The sequence below is a fragment of the Pteropus vampyrus genome, unplaced genomic scaffold (assembly GCF_000151845.1).
Source record: "Pteropus vampyrus isolate Shadow unplaced genomic scaffold, Pvam_2.0 Scaffold322, whole genome shotgun sequence".
Classification (NCBI taxonomy): domain Eukaryota; kingdom Metazoa; phylum Chordata; class Mammalia; order Chiroptera; family Pteropodidae; genus Pteropus; species Pteropus vampyrus.
This window is the reverse complement of record NW_011889103.1, coordinates 210494-224713: the sequence shown is the minus strand read 5'-3', so window position 1 is coordinate 224713 and position 14220 is coordinate 210494. Positions and strand designations below refer to the sequence as shown.

The 14220-nt window shown below is 47.4% G+C and overlaps 1 protein-coding gene across 3 annotated transcripts in view; it reads right to left on the bottom strand.

Moving 5' to 3' along the window:
- WSCD2 (WSC domain containing 2) overlaps positions 1–14220 on the bottom strand; it is a 102285-nt gene extending 88065 nt beyond the window's left edge. For all 3 annotated transcript variants that reach the window (XM_011377789.2, XM_011377791.2, XM_023521904.1), the window contains exon 1: positions 14192–14220. The gene's annotated coding sequence lies outside the window, so the exon portion shown is untranslated. The remainder of the gene's footprint in view (positions 1–14191) is intronic.

Below are 14220 nucleotides of genomic sequence, written 5' to 3'. Positions count from 1 at the left end.
GACCACCTAGGAAGACCAGGTGCTGTAGGCATAAAAAATAAGGGATTGTAAGCTGACAAGGTCCTTGCAATCTGTGAGGTCAACCAAGGGTTGCCTCGCCTAAAAAAAATAAATAAATAAGTCAATTGCATGGTAGAATAGAAAGTGTTAAGAGCTATGTAGACAGAGCAGAGAAGAGGACCATGAGGTGGGGTGTGGGGAATGCCAGGAATGGGGATGGAGGTGGAGAGAAGGGGTTGGATTTACTGAAGATCTTATGTGGGGTCGGAGAGGGAGAAGGGAGTCAAAGGTGACTGCAAAGCTTTTGGCCTGAGCATCTGGAGGTACTAATAAAAAGCCCCGCCAGTATGTCTTCATAGCCATTCTTAACTTTCCCTCTGATGCCAATTGCTCCTCCATTCTCTATGCAGCAGCCAGGGCAATCTTTAAATAGAAATTTGAGGTCTCCATTTCCCTTCTAGAACGCCCCCAGGGCTACCAAGTGCCTCGTGGTGCCCACTCTGACCCAAAAGGTCTACTGTGACCTGACTCCTCCAGGTCCTCTCCTCAACCACAATGCATCTGATCCACCTTCTCAAACACACCAGGCTCTCACCTCTCCCATCTGTCAGGAACACTGTCTTCCTCCTCCACCCACCCTGCCCTCCTGCCTGATCTTCCTCCACTAGAAAGGCTTGGTTTGAATGCCACCTCCTCCAGGAAGCCTTCCTGGACACTCTCCTCTGGGTGAGGGGCCTCCTTTGAGCTTTCACAACACCCTGCCCTTCCTCCATCAAAGTGCTGATCTGCCGGTTTGTCATTTCCTGCCTCCTCCACCTAGTGACCTCTGTGAGGGTGGGCATCAGAAGATTCTTATTTCACCACATCGTCCTAGTTTCCTGTGACTGAGGGGTTCCCAGGACGCTGAGACTTTCAGTGCTAAAATTGGGAAAATCCTGGAAAAAACAAAACCAAATTAGCCACTCTAACTGTATCCCTGATGCTTATCGGTGTCTAGGCCAAGGTAAGCTCAATTCATATTTGTTGAATGAATGATGAGTAGGAGATTTACAAATATTTTTTAAATGGATGGATGAATGAAGTTCATCATGAAGGAATTAATAATCCAAAACCATTATCCAGATTTCTAGAAGCCCCTGGAACACCCCAACCCTAGTCCATCCTGACTTGTGCTCCAAGGATGTTATCAAAATCATGATGTTTTTGCTCTCCAGTTTCAAGAGTATGCTCCAGGCCCACCTTCTGTCCACACAGAAAGGAAGGTCAGGGCCATGGAAGAACAACCGTGGTAGTGAATCCAATGGCCTAATTCTCCTGGACCCAGAGGCCAGCCCACCCTGGGCCTGGCACCCGGCTGCCCGCCTCTTGGAGCCCCATGTCCTCATTCTATTATCTGACCCTCCATCCAGGACGGCTTATCTCCTGGCTTTTGGTAGCCTCCAAAATTAGAACCTGCTTCTCAGGTTTTATTTTTCTCTGTTTTTCTTTTATTTTCTTTTTTATTTTCTTCTGGGGCAATCAACCCTCCATCTTTATCACATTCTGAAAAAAAAAAAAAAGGGCTCATTGTGTCCTCTGGCCAAGTGCTCTCTGTACCAAGACAAAAGTGGCTTGGGTTGTGTTTGCACATGTAAATTTGGATCCCTGAGGGCTTAAGGGACAGAGAGGGGCACAGCCCATCCCGGAAGAGATTTGTGGCACTAGAAGTAGAGAATAATTTGGCTTAAGACAGGATGGCTGAGGATATTCTCTGCATAAGGCCGAAGCGGTATGGTCCAAGTGGAGTCCCCCAGATGTAAGTATCTGGGGGGACACAAAGGATCATTTCATGAGACCCATGCCCCATATACAAAAGAAAATGCAAAACAAAAGTATACAATTTGATGAATTACTGCTTAATGAACACATGTTCATGTAACCATCTTCCAGGGCAAGAAAGGGAACGTGGAGCTCCCCAAAGCCCTTTCTGGCTCCTTCCCCAACCGAGGCAACTAACACCCTAACTATTATGGTTGTTTCTTCCTTGTTTTTCTTTACATTTCCACCTAACACTGCATCCCTAAACACTCTAGTTTAGCTTCTATGCTGAGCTTTTTTGTAATTAACATTATATAGCATATGCTCTTTTGCATCTAGCTTTTTTTGCTTGGCCATTATTTTTGCATAATCCATCCTTTTGTGGCACGTAGCTGTAGTTTGTTCGTTTTCGCTACCGTGTACTATTCCATGGCACGACAGAACCTCATTTCACTTGTCTATTCTACCAAAATGGACATCTGGCACTCAGCTGCTCACTTCGGTTTTTCACTATTATGACTATTATAAAAATATAAAAAAGAACATATATCTTCATTTCTGTTGAGTCTATATTTCAGATGAGAGGATATATTGTGCTGCTTTATTAAATGCTGCCAAGTAGTTTTCCAAAGCAGTTGTATTAATTCACAGTGTATGAGGCTCCTCAGACCTCCTTTTAAATTTTAGTTAATAACCACAACTTCGTGCTGTATGTATGTGGTAGCCTTAGAGTATGAGCTTAAAAAGGGAGCTAAATGTTTCCCTGACCCCTCTCGAAGACACAGACTGATAGAGGAGACACAGGTTGGTTACATCATCACACAGCGCTGTAATCACAAGCCCTGAAGGAATGATATGGAGCTTGGAGAGCTCATGGCAGAGGAGAGCTGACCTGGGCAAGGAACGCCACAGAGAAATCTCAGAAGTAATGCTTCACCTAAGACCAGAAGGAGAAGTTACAATTAAGCAGGTGAAGATGGAGAGGGAAGTGTGCCAGGTAGATGGCACAGCATGTGCGAAGGCCCTGAGGTGGAAGGGAATGAGATGAGTTTAAGGAACCAGAGAAAAAAGGCCCAGAGAAGTCAAGAAAGCCTCCCTAGGTGACACAGTACGTTAGTAGCAGAGCTGGGTCTAGACTCCACTGCTAAGGGGTCCCTGGCACCCATGGGTTTATGTGAATGCAACTGATTTCCTTAGGAGGTAGAGCCCTTCACAAGAGGCAGGGCCTCTGGATTCCGGTACACTGGAGCTGAAATCTCTGCTGTGCTGTGACCTAGCTATGTGAGTCTGTTTCGTCATATGTGAAAAAGAGGACAGTGATAGTAGAGCCACCAGCCTCAGGGCTGCCATGAGCAGCAAAGGGGGCTGTGCTCAGAAAGAGCCTGGCACAGAGAGTGCTCAGTACTCTCAGTGCTCAGTATGAGGAACATGATCATCTATCTCCCTCTCCCCAGGCTGCTGGGGCTGGAGTATTATAGGAAGAGCTACTTTGTTGAGTACCTACTATGTGTCCGACATCCCTTTTGGAGGCAGGAGCTATGAGGATCTGCATGTTGCGGATGAGCAAACTGAGGCTCAGAGAGGTGAAGTGACTTGCCCTCAGTCACACAGCAGAGAGTGGGAGAGCCAGGACGGAACTCTCCTTTATTTGAGGGATGGCAGCTGAATTACCTTCTCAGGCTCTGCAGGGGAGGTTTTATCCCAGGAAATCAATAGTGTGAAGCAAGAAATCAGAGAGAACATTAATAATCCTAGGCAGCAAAATGAACTGCTTTGAAGCAACCATTCTCACTGAATCCCATCCTCGGAGCCTATTACAAATGGCGAAGTAAAAAGGTCTGCCTGTGGCCATCCAAGGGGATGGTAAAAGCATCCAACGCATGACCCGGGATTCTAGAACAATGGGCCGATGTGTCTTCTGAAGTCATCTGCAACATGATTTATCTACGGTTCTGAAAGAACAGGCTCCGTGTCTCCCATGCTGGCAAGACCTGGCCTTATAACATTGGTCCCTGGCTATGGGGATTAGTTCCAGAGGGCCCCACATCTCAATTCCAGGATTTCTTGGAATTGAGCTTGCAGCTGGCACAATGTAAGCATAGAACTGCTGATGGGCATTTGTGCCCAGAAGAGAGCCAAAGCCAGCCCGAGAAGGAAACCAGCACAAAGAAAAGGGGAGTCATGGGGGTGATTACTTTGTAAGTTCTATAAATGTCTAATCACTATGTTGTAGACCTGAAACTAATATAATATTACATGTCAACTGTAATTGAAAAATAAATTCTAAAAAAACAAAAAATGAAAACAGGCAAAGAGATAAAGAGTAAAGGAGAGTAAAAAAAAAACTTGGAGGGAGGGAGAAGAGAAAGCTGTGACTCCGTTAAACTCCTGGATCTAGCCAAGCCTGAAGCTGGTTGCCAGTTACATAAACCAATATGTTTACCTTTTATGCCTGAGAAAAAGAGTGTACTGATATTTAAGTCAGATTTTCTGTCTCTTACAATCCAAAGAATCCCGATGAATATAAATACTACCACTATTTCCATTTTACATGAGTAACTGAAGGCTAAGGGGATTAAAGTAAATTACCCAAGGCCATGCAGCTGTGAATTGGTAGCACTTGGATTTGAGCAAGATTTGCCCTAAACCTGAATCAGTTAGGTCAGAAATCTTGGTCTCCTACAGGGCCGTCCCTTTTTCTTTAGGAGCTGAGAGTTGGGGATTTTAGAAATAGCATATGTTCAGAGGCTCTGGTCCACTGTGGTGTGTTGGGGAGGCCAGGAAGGGAGGAGAGACTGCATTAAGATGAGATATATAATTATTATTTAAATCAGTTCAGATGCCATAAGGAGTAAAAATCAAAGCTTTCTGTGGCATTTCCCCAGTGCCATATTTTAATTTTTTCTTATCAAACACGGCTGGCATTTGTTTTTCATAAAAACTACTTTAATTAAAAAAATTCTCTAATAAAAGTTAAAAGAGCCCTTAGGTCATCCGGCGACAATGGAAGGAAGACAGGAACATTCCGGCAACTTAAAGCAGATTAAAAAACTAAATTTGTTGACTTTTTCCAAAGCTCACCTCTCCCTTGGAAGGCTTTATGTTTTGCATAATGAGGCTGAAATCCTGAAGTCACTGATGCCCTCTCGGCTCCCTCTTGGTTGGGATTTCAATGGGCTCCCACCTCATGTCGGGGTGAGATTTCTTCTTGTTGCTCTGGCCAGGGTTTAATTGAATTATCTCACTCCCTGTACTTAAAATCTTTACAAGGCTTCTCACTGCTGGAAGGAAAAAGAGCAGAGCACTCATGGGGCCCACAAGGCCCTGAGAATTGTCGACTTTCATCGTGCACCAGCTCCTTCCCACCCCAGAGCTCTAGTGTCCATGGCCTTGGTTCGTGCCACTCTCCTCACGTCAGGACCTTTGCACGTGCTGTTCCCTCCATCTCCCCAGCCCTCTTCGCCTGGTTAATCCTACTCACTCTTCAGATTCCAGCTCGTTTTCCCCTTTCTTGGGGAAGCCTTCCTTTTAAACGTCCTAATTTTTGCATGCCCAGAGTCAGATATTTTCCTTCTTGGCAGTTACTACAAGTTGCAATTATGTGGCAGGCTCAGAGTCCTCTCCGGCCTGGTTTCTGCAGGTGACTGGCTCCCATGTGAATTAGGGGAGCCAATGTCATGAGATGTCATGAGCCAGAGGCCAAGTACAGACTGAAGGTGCTTTGATTTTCAGCAACACCTTTAGTTCATTTGCAGATGTCCTCATTTTACAGATGAGAACACGGAGGCCCGAGGTTGAAGCACTGGCTATAGTGAAGTCGCTAGCATCTGAACCCTTTGTCTGATGACAAAGAATGTTTACTTCCTGAGTGCTTGCCACATGCCAGATACTCATCTAGGTGCAGAAAGATGTCCCTTACTCAACACAATGAAAAAGAAAGAGTTCCACATGAGTGAATTTTCCAGACACCTGAGGCATCATACACAGAAGCACGTAGTTCACCGTGAGATCAAAATATTTTATACGATTAATTATTCGTTGCCCTTCTCTCTTCCTACTGAATGGAGGTGAACTGTTTCTGAGGGCTATGCAGAAGCAGCGGCATTTCTGCTGCTCTGTAACACAGCACATCGCATTGCAGTAGCCCCTCCTGATCCACGGTTTCACTTTCCATGATTTCAGTTACCCACGGTCAACTGCAGTCCAAAAATGTTCAATGGAAAATTCCAGAAATAAACGATTCACAAGTTTTAAGTAGGCACCGTTCTGAGTAACGAGATGAAATCCTTCACCATCCTGATCCGTCCCTCCTGGGACTTGAATCCTCGTTGCGCACGCTTCCCGCCCATTCGTCACGTAGTAGCCGTCTGGGTTATCAGCTCGACTGTCATGGTATTGCAAGGCCTGTGTTCAAGTCACTCACATCTTACTTAATAATGGCCCCAAGGCACAAGAGTAGTGATGCTGGCAATGCAGGAGTCATAAAGTGCTTTCTTTAAATGAAAAGGTGTAAGTTCTTGATAAGGAAACAAGATTGTATGCTGAGGTTACTAAGATCTCTGGTCAGAACAAATCTTCTATCCTTGAAATTGCCTCATTTCTGAATTAAGCTTTATCATAGGTATGTATGTCCAGGAAAAAACATAGCATTTAGGGTTCGATTCTATCCTCAGTTTTAGGCATCCACTGGAGTTCTAGGAACATATCCCCGTGGATAAAAATGAATGACTACACATGGTTCTCTAATCAGTTACACTGTTCTATACCACTGAGATGAGCACAAGCTAGTGTGATGAGGGGGTCATTTGACCCCTGTATTAACTGCCCCACCACTGTGATTTTTTTCGTTTTCATGCTTATTTTTATAATTTCTTCATCTGTACCCTGGTTCTCAAGCTGTCAACTGTTGCTGCTGGCTGCTGTCACTGTGCTTTCTCTACCATGCCACATACTTCTACAGGCTATAAGGCTGGGACATCAGGTCACTGAGATTATCAGAATGGTGTGCAAAGTAAGAGTCAACAGGCTCTGAGTGAAGAAATGTTGGCTCTTTTCTGATACGAACACTGTGGCAATTCAATGGGACAACATTCTTTTCCTGCTTTATATGTAGTTTCCAGGACAAGTGGCCTGAAGTTATGGCGATACACCTAAGAGCTTTGTTAAAACGAAAGCAAGTCTGGTTGTCCCAGACTCTGCATTTTCTCCTTGTCCACAAGGTAGGCATTCAAACGGCAAAGAGCTCAGGCCACAGACTTGTAAAATGGACATTCTGTGGGGAAGAAATCAGGGTCATCGCAGCAAAGTGGGGCTCACCTTGGAGACAACCCAAGAGAAGGAGAAACATGAGTGATCTGCCAACTTCGGAAACTTCTACGCGGTTCATCATGGCAAATGCCACGTGATCCTAGCTTTCCGGAGGTGCAGAGACTTTTTGTAAATCTGAAAAGCCAGAGCCTGGTGCACACAGCCCTGGGGACCCAGACTCACCCGTGTCACCTGCTGTTCACTGTCATAGAAGAAGTCTCCCAGTCATTCCCCTTCCCCCATACCCACCCAGACGGCAGCCTCACCATCAGACCCATGTTTGCCATCACTAGGCCTGTGAGGGTGGACCCTGGCTTGGCTCGTGTCACTTCCACGTTAATGAATGAGAGGGAGAAGAATGGAAACCTTCCTCTGAGGTGTTCCTGAAATAGTTCATTCCTCCATCTGGGAAAGATAGTGGTGATGTAGCAGAGAGGAGAAGCAGGAGAGAGGAGTGGCTAAGACTCAGGCTTTGGGGTCGGATAGACTGGACTCAGATCTCAGCTCTACCACATACTGAACAAGTGAATGGTGTCTCCGAGCCTCAGCATCCTCGCCTATAAAGTGGAGACAGAGGTTCCCTAACTCATGAGAACTCTGAGAATGGAAGTGAAGCTCTCTTACAATGCCCAGCACTGTGAACTCCTATCAAACAGAGGCCATGAAGATGATGATGCTTTCCATTAACATCACTGTCATCAGGAGGGTCAGCAAATTGGGGTCCTTCAGGACCACCTCAGAGCAGAGGCCAACACATATTAAGTCTTTGGTGGCTACTCAAATTAGAAGAGAAAATGGGACCATAAAAGGCCAGACCGGAAAAGTCCTTAATGATTATATATAATTCTTCTCCCATTCCACAGGTGGGAAAACTGAGGACCCAGAAAGGGAAGAGACTTGCTTAAGACCCCTGAGTCAGTCAGAGGGTGGCAGAGTGGGGACCCAGATCTCTTCACTTCCATCCAGGGGCTCTCTTCTTCACCCTGCACTCTTAGGACAACAGAGAGAATTTAAAGGAAACAGTAAATACAATCTTTGGGAGCTGAGCTAGAAACTTGAACATCAGGATGAGAGAAGTGAGCTGGGTCAGGCCCTCCTGCAGCTGGGGACTCCAGGATGCATTTCTTGGAGTTGGGGCTGGGAGAGGCACACAGCTGTCCTCCCGGATTTGCAGGTATTAAGAACATAGTCACCTGCCTCCCACTAGCCGGGTGGCCTTTGGGACATCTCTTCCCTTTTCTGAGTCTCCACTTCCCCACCTAAAAATTCTCTCAGCTCAGAGTCTTTGGAGTTGCTGCCCCTTTCCTGATCCTCTGATGTCTCACCTATGGATGAATGTCAGCCCCATCTGTCACTTGATCACAGTGACTTACCCAAGTATGTAGAATTCTTGCCTTTTGTCTCTTGGCTAAGTCCAAGGACATCAGCTAGGCTTTTTAACTTAGAGGTCTCCTTTGTAAGGAGGAGGAGAAAGAGAGGAGGAAGAAGGACAGCTGTTTATTGTGTTTTCTGATGTCCCAGGCACTGTGTGAAGGGCTCTGTCAACATGACCTCCTTTGATTCTCACAGCAACCTGGTTGGGAGGTGGTGGCCAGACATGCTCCCAGGGAGGGGTCTGGGCTGGGTCCCAGTCTGATCTCTCTCCAGAACCCAGGTTCCCCTGCTTCCCCTCCAGAGTGTAAACTCCTTGAGGACAGAACTGGGGTCTCTTATATCTGTATCTTTAGTGCCCAGCACAGAGTAAGACACAAAATATTCTGAGCAAATACTGGGTAACAGCAAATAACTGATGCTCAACAAATGAATACGTGAAAGAAGGAATGAATGAATAAGCAAATGCCCCCTCCCCCATCTAAAAGACACTTTCCATTTTTGTGACAAGATTCATTCCTGACTACCTGACATTCAGGTGAGTTAAGGGAGAAATGTCAAATGCATGCTAGGATGTCAGTATGTCAAACATGCCTGCTAGCATTGGGGAGGCAATATGGTCTCTGACATTAGGTGATCTGTGTGCAAAGCCCAGCTATGCCTCTTTTGGGCTGTGTGACAGGTGCAAGCCAAACCAGCTCTCAGAGTCTCACAGATTATAACAAAAGATCATGATAGAAACTACCTCAAAGGGTTGTAATAGATTCTCTCTCTCTTTTTGGCATGGGGTGTAGTATCCGGTAAACACTCCATAAACACTATCTATTACTGCCTATTATCATTATTATTATTTATTATTATTACTGCTAATGTTGGGATGAGCAGAAGGCAAGGTAGTAATGAGATACCCATGGTGAGAAGTATGGGTGTTCATTATGCAGTTCTGAACGACTATCAGGGGTCAAACAGGAGAAGGATACCCGGACTGCTGGTAACGACCTTGGTTAGCTGTAACTACAATAATGGGGCATACAAACAACCACCAAACCCCTGTGACACACAATAAGAGGCATTTATTTAGCTAACCTGTTCGTGGCCAGCTGGAGCATGGCCGAACCAGGCTCACTGAGGTTTGGGCTCAGGGTGGCTGGACATGTGTTCATTCTGGGGCCAGGCTGAGGGAGCAGTAGCTACCTTGAGGGAGTTCTTCTCCCAGCCACTGCAGAAACATGCAAGGCCCCCTGAGGCCTAAGCTTGAAACGGACACACTGTCCCTTCCACCTCACCCTCATGGCCAAAGCTGGTCACATGGCCAAACCCAAAGTGAGGGAGCAGGAGCAGAAATCCTGGCAGCCCCTTGAGAGGGGAGAAGGGTGAAGTCATGTGGCTGACAGCATGAACACAGGGAAGAAGGAGGAATGGGGGCCAGTAATGCCTGTGCAAACCAAATCTTACACTAGGGCCTCGCACTGTCCTGCCCTCATCAGCTTCCTCTTCAGCCCCTGCCTCATCAGCTCTTGGTCAAAATCTGGAAGAGATCCTTAGCACTCACATGTGTAGTCCCTGGGGACCCCATCCCCATCTTTGCGACATCTGGACCTGCTCTGGGGAGTCGTTAATCTCTGGCAATTTCTTTTCTCACTTGATTTGTTTATTTAAGGAAAACAAGTTGCTTCTAATTAGAAACACTGTGGTCGAGATGTTCCGTGCATCCTAGGCTGCTGATTTCCAGAACTTCTACCTAAAATTCTACCTGCACTCCTAACATTTGTGAGTTTGTTCGGCAACTGTCCTAAAGTTCAGGCTTCTGGTGAGAGACACCTGGGCTGTTGTGGGGGCCAAGGGAGCCAAAGGCAGGGGAATACACAGACTTCGGAGCTAAGGCACAAGGAAAAACGAACACGCAACATCCCGACACGCTGCTCAGAGCCGGCACCAATCACTGAAGCAATGCTTCAGGTGCATAGCACAAACATAGTTCAGACCTGAAGAGCAGGCAGAAGCGTAGTTTTAAAGGTTCAGAGATATTTTCTGTGGAAGCTCTCAGCTGTGTTTACACTGCACACACACATCTTTACACCCCGTGGACACTCAGGCACACTCGCAGAGATGCGCATCAAGGAAATACACACATACATATGAGACTTGCGTGAAAGTGGCACAGCCCCACAGATGGGCAAATGTGCTCAGAAACATACAATGTACACCCAGAGACATGCAAGAAAATGCAGCATAACACCCCAGGTATACACACTCAGAAGCTCACTCATACACAGGCAACATGTACATGTTACACTGCAACATCCCAAAACATACATTCAGAGACACTCATAAGCACACAGAGACACACTCAAATGTACACCGCAGTCAACACACCCAGAGACTAACACGAGTAAACACACATACACAAAGATACAACCAAGCATGCAGTCCTACACACAGACACACACACTCAGAAATATGTGTACACAGATGCACAAAAAGTTTACACTGCAATACACATCCACAGAAGCACACAATCAGAGCAACGCAATCCAATGTACCCTCTGACACTCACAGATACATACACCCAGAAAGTCACACATATTCATAGAGTCACTCACAGTGGTTATACCATGACAGACACACATATACACAGAGAGAGTGTATGCAATACTATACATATATGTGCACATAGAGACACACAAAAAAGTATTGAAAACCATGTAGACAGATATGCCTGTAAGTGCATACTATGAGTTCACACTCACATCATCATTGTACACACTCGTACATGCACAAATGCCCACAGAAACACATGCAGACGGCACGGACAGCTACCAAAGCATGCACCAAGCAGAACTACACAACTTCTCAAACATAGGTAACACTGCACAGACCCCCAGAGCACACGTGTGCAGCTGTGCAGCCATGCTACTGTCTGGCCATAGAGATACATCCAACTCACACACACATAATTGCTCAACACTCACAAGTGCATACGCGCCCCCACACTTGCACTGACACACAGGCACGCGTTCTTCTGTGGGCATGCACAGGCACACACATTCATAAATCCATGGACATGCGATTTCACAAGTATATACTCATATTGACACTATTCTCACATGTGTGCACACACACTTAAGGTTTTTATGTCAATCACAGTCACGTGAGCACATATGTCCAAACCTGCATGAGAACGTACACATTTACACACATGTCTACACACACACCCATGTCCTACTCCACTAGGAAATCAAACTGTCCATTTTCCAGTCAAGCCCACGGACTAGCACATGGCAGAACCGCTCCTGACCCAGTCCCTACTACAAGCCCATTAAGTCACTCTATGTCAGCAGAGATGAGGTCTGCCTTCCCCATGGCAATTTCACCATGGACCCTGGGGAACCCTAGTCTGGGGAGGGACACAGATGTCCCAAGCATCAGAACCACTCAGAAAGAAATAAGACTGATCACGCCACTGCCTTTTCCCACAACCTCAGCAACACCCCCCACCACCACCACCCCACTCAAGCATTTTTCCCCACGTGGCTGTTCCTGCAGGGGTCAGCAACCTCTGCTCAGACAGCCTCAGGAGACTGAGGGCCTAACACACAGACACACTGAACTTCTCTGTCCTAGGTCCCTGCACAGCCGCAAAGTTGAAGCCATGGAGACAGCTTACCTCCACCTCCTGTTGTCATGGCGACACAGCAGCTGGATTCCTCCAGTCCTCCCAGACCGCCCTGGGCTCCCCACTAGGAGCTGCTGGTCCAGTAGTGCTTTTATGAGGCAGCAGCGAGGGGGCGGGGACTGCAGGTGCCAGGGGATTGGAGGGAACAAGGGCCCTGCCCCCTAGCCGAGGATCACCTGGTGCTCAGGTGGGACAGGGCCAGCCTCCCTGGGGAAAACGGCAGCCAGACACTCATGCATAAGACCCCAAAACAGACAGTCCTGCTGCTGTGTCTGTGGAGCTCCAGTCTATACTAGATACACTTAGCGCTTTCCGTGCACCACCTCAGTTAGTCCTTCCAATAGCCTTCTAAAGTCCGAACTATGAACTCACCCACTTTACAGTGGAGGGATGGAGGTTTGGAGGGTGAAGTGACTGGTCAAACTCCGATGTGTCTGAGTCCTAGGACTCTTAAACACTAAATTACATCACCTTTTAGGGTTTTGAAAACCTAAAAAGATAATTGCTCAAGGACACAGAATGTTCAAACTGGGACCTCTGAGGATACATGAAATCCCTTCGTCTTGCAGAAGCAGCGACTAGGGCCCAGAGAGGTCTAGTGATTTGCCCAAAGTCACACAGCAAATCGAAGGCAGGCTTGAAGTTCAGTCTCCTGACCCAGAGATAGGGTTTCCCCAGGGCATCAAGAACCAGACTCTGACCCCCTGGAGGAATACTGAGGTCTCAGCAGTCTAGAGAAGTGGCTCCCAGCCTGGCCCCAGGTCAGAACCTGAAGCAAGGGCTGGAAGTCCTCAAACTCCCCCCTCATACTTCAAGTACTGTCCAAGAACAACACAGCAATGCTATTCTCCAGAGGTAGCTGCCCAGCCCAAGCAGGCAATTACAGGGCCAGGGGAATATGTCCCACCTTTGGGTCATGGCCAGAAGCACCTCTACTGCCTGTCTTGCTGACCAGCCCGTCCCTCGAGATGACCCTGGCCCTAGGCTGGAACCCCAGTGAGGAACCACAATGCCATTTAGGGGGCTGTAACCACATGAGTGGTTCCAAAATGATCCTTGGAGACCAGGTAGCCTCTGAATCAAGCTTTTCATTAGGATGAAAAATCTGGCCCAATTCATGAGCTGTGTGCTGGGCTGGGCAGAGCCTCTAGGGGCCTGGAGTGTAGGGGGACCACCCACATCCTCAGAGCTGGGATGAGAATGCCAGGAGCCCCTATCCAACTGTCCATTCCAGCCCCTTTTCTGCAAAAAGTTTGTACCTCCCTAAGCTACAATCAGAATGGTGTCGTTGAGCGGCGCAGGAAACTTCTCCCAAATCTTTTGCTCATTTAAGGAGCTGCAAGGAACAGGAGGTAATCCTGCCTCTCCTAGTGTCTCTGCCAAAGAGATGAGTCCTCTCCTGTGATGACACTTGAGGCTGCTGGAAGGACTTGGATGGAGGCGATCTGGCTTAGTGAGTCCTCCTGGCCCCAGTTGTCTCCCTACACACACACGCACACACACACACACCCAACCAGAACGACACAAGCAAACCTGCAGAGCACTGGACACAAAGCCCATCTCTTGGGCAGCCCTGGATGCTGGCTCCAGATAACAAGTAGCCTCATTTATGAGTATCATGCCCAACAAACACCTTGTAAGGCCAACTTGAAAATATGACCAGCTCCTTCTACCTCAGAACTCTGAACTGGCCAAGAAGCGGGTGATTTATGAATCAAATTAAAGGGATCCATTGCCTTTTCCCTGGCCCAGCTCAGCCTGAGAAGCCCTCGAGTGCCTGCCTTTGGGGTCCCAGCGGGAAGGACTCCTGGGTGAGCCAGAATGTCCCACCCTCTGCCAGAGGAAAGTTTGTCATTTACCCAGAGCTGGGCTGTCACCTCTCTGGGTTCTTTACTCACCTGACTGGGCGCTGAACCTCCAGCCTGCGGAGAAGCCGCTGGACCTGGAAGCTTGGATGGGGGGCAGGAATCGTTTTGCAGCGGCTCCGCACCCTGTTCTCTTATGGAACCCTCTTACCCACGCAGGCCCCTCAGCCCTTACCTGAGGGGTCTCAGCCACTTGCCAACTCT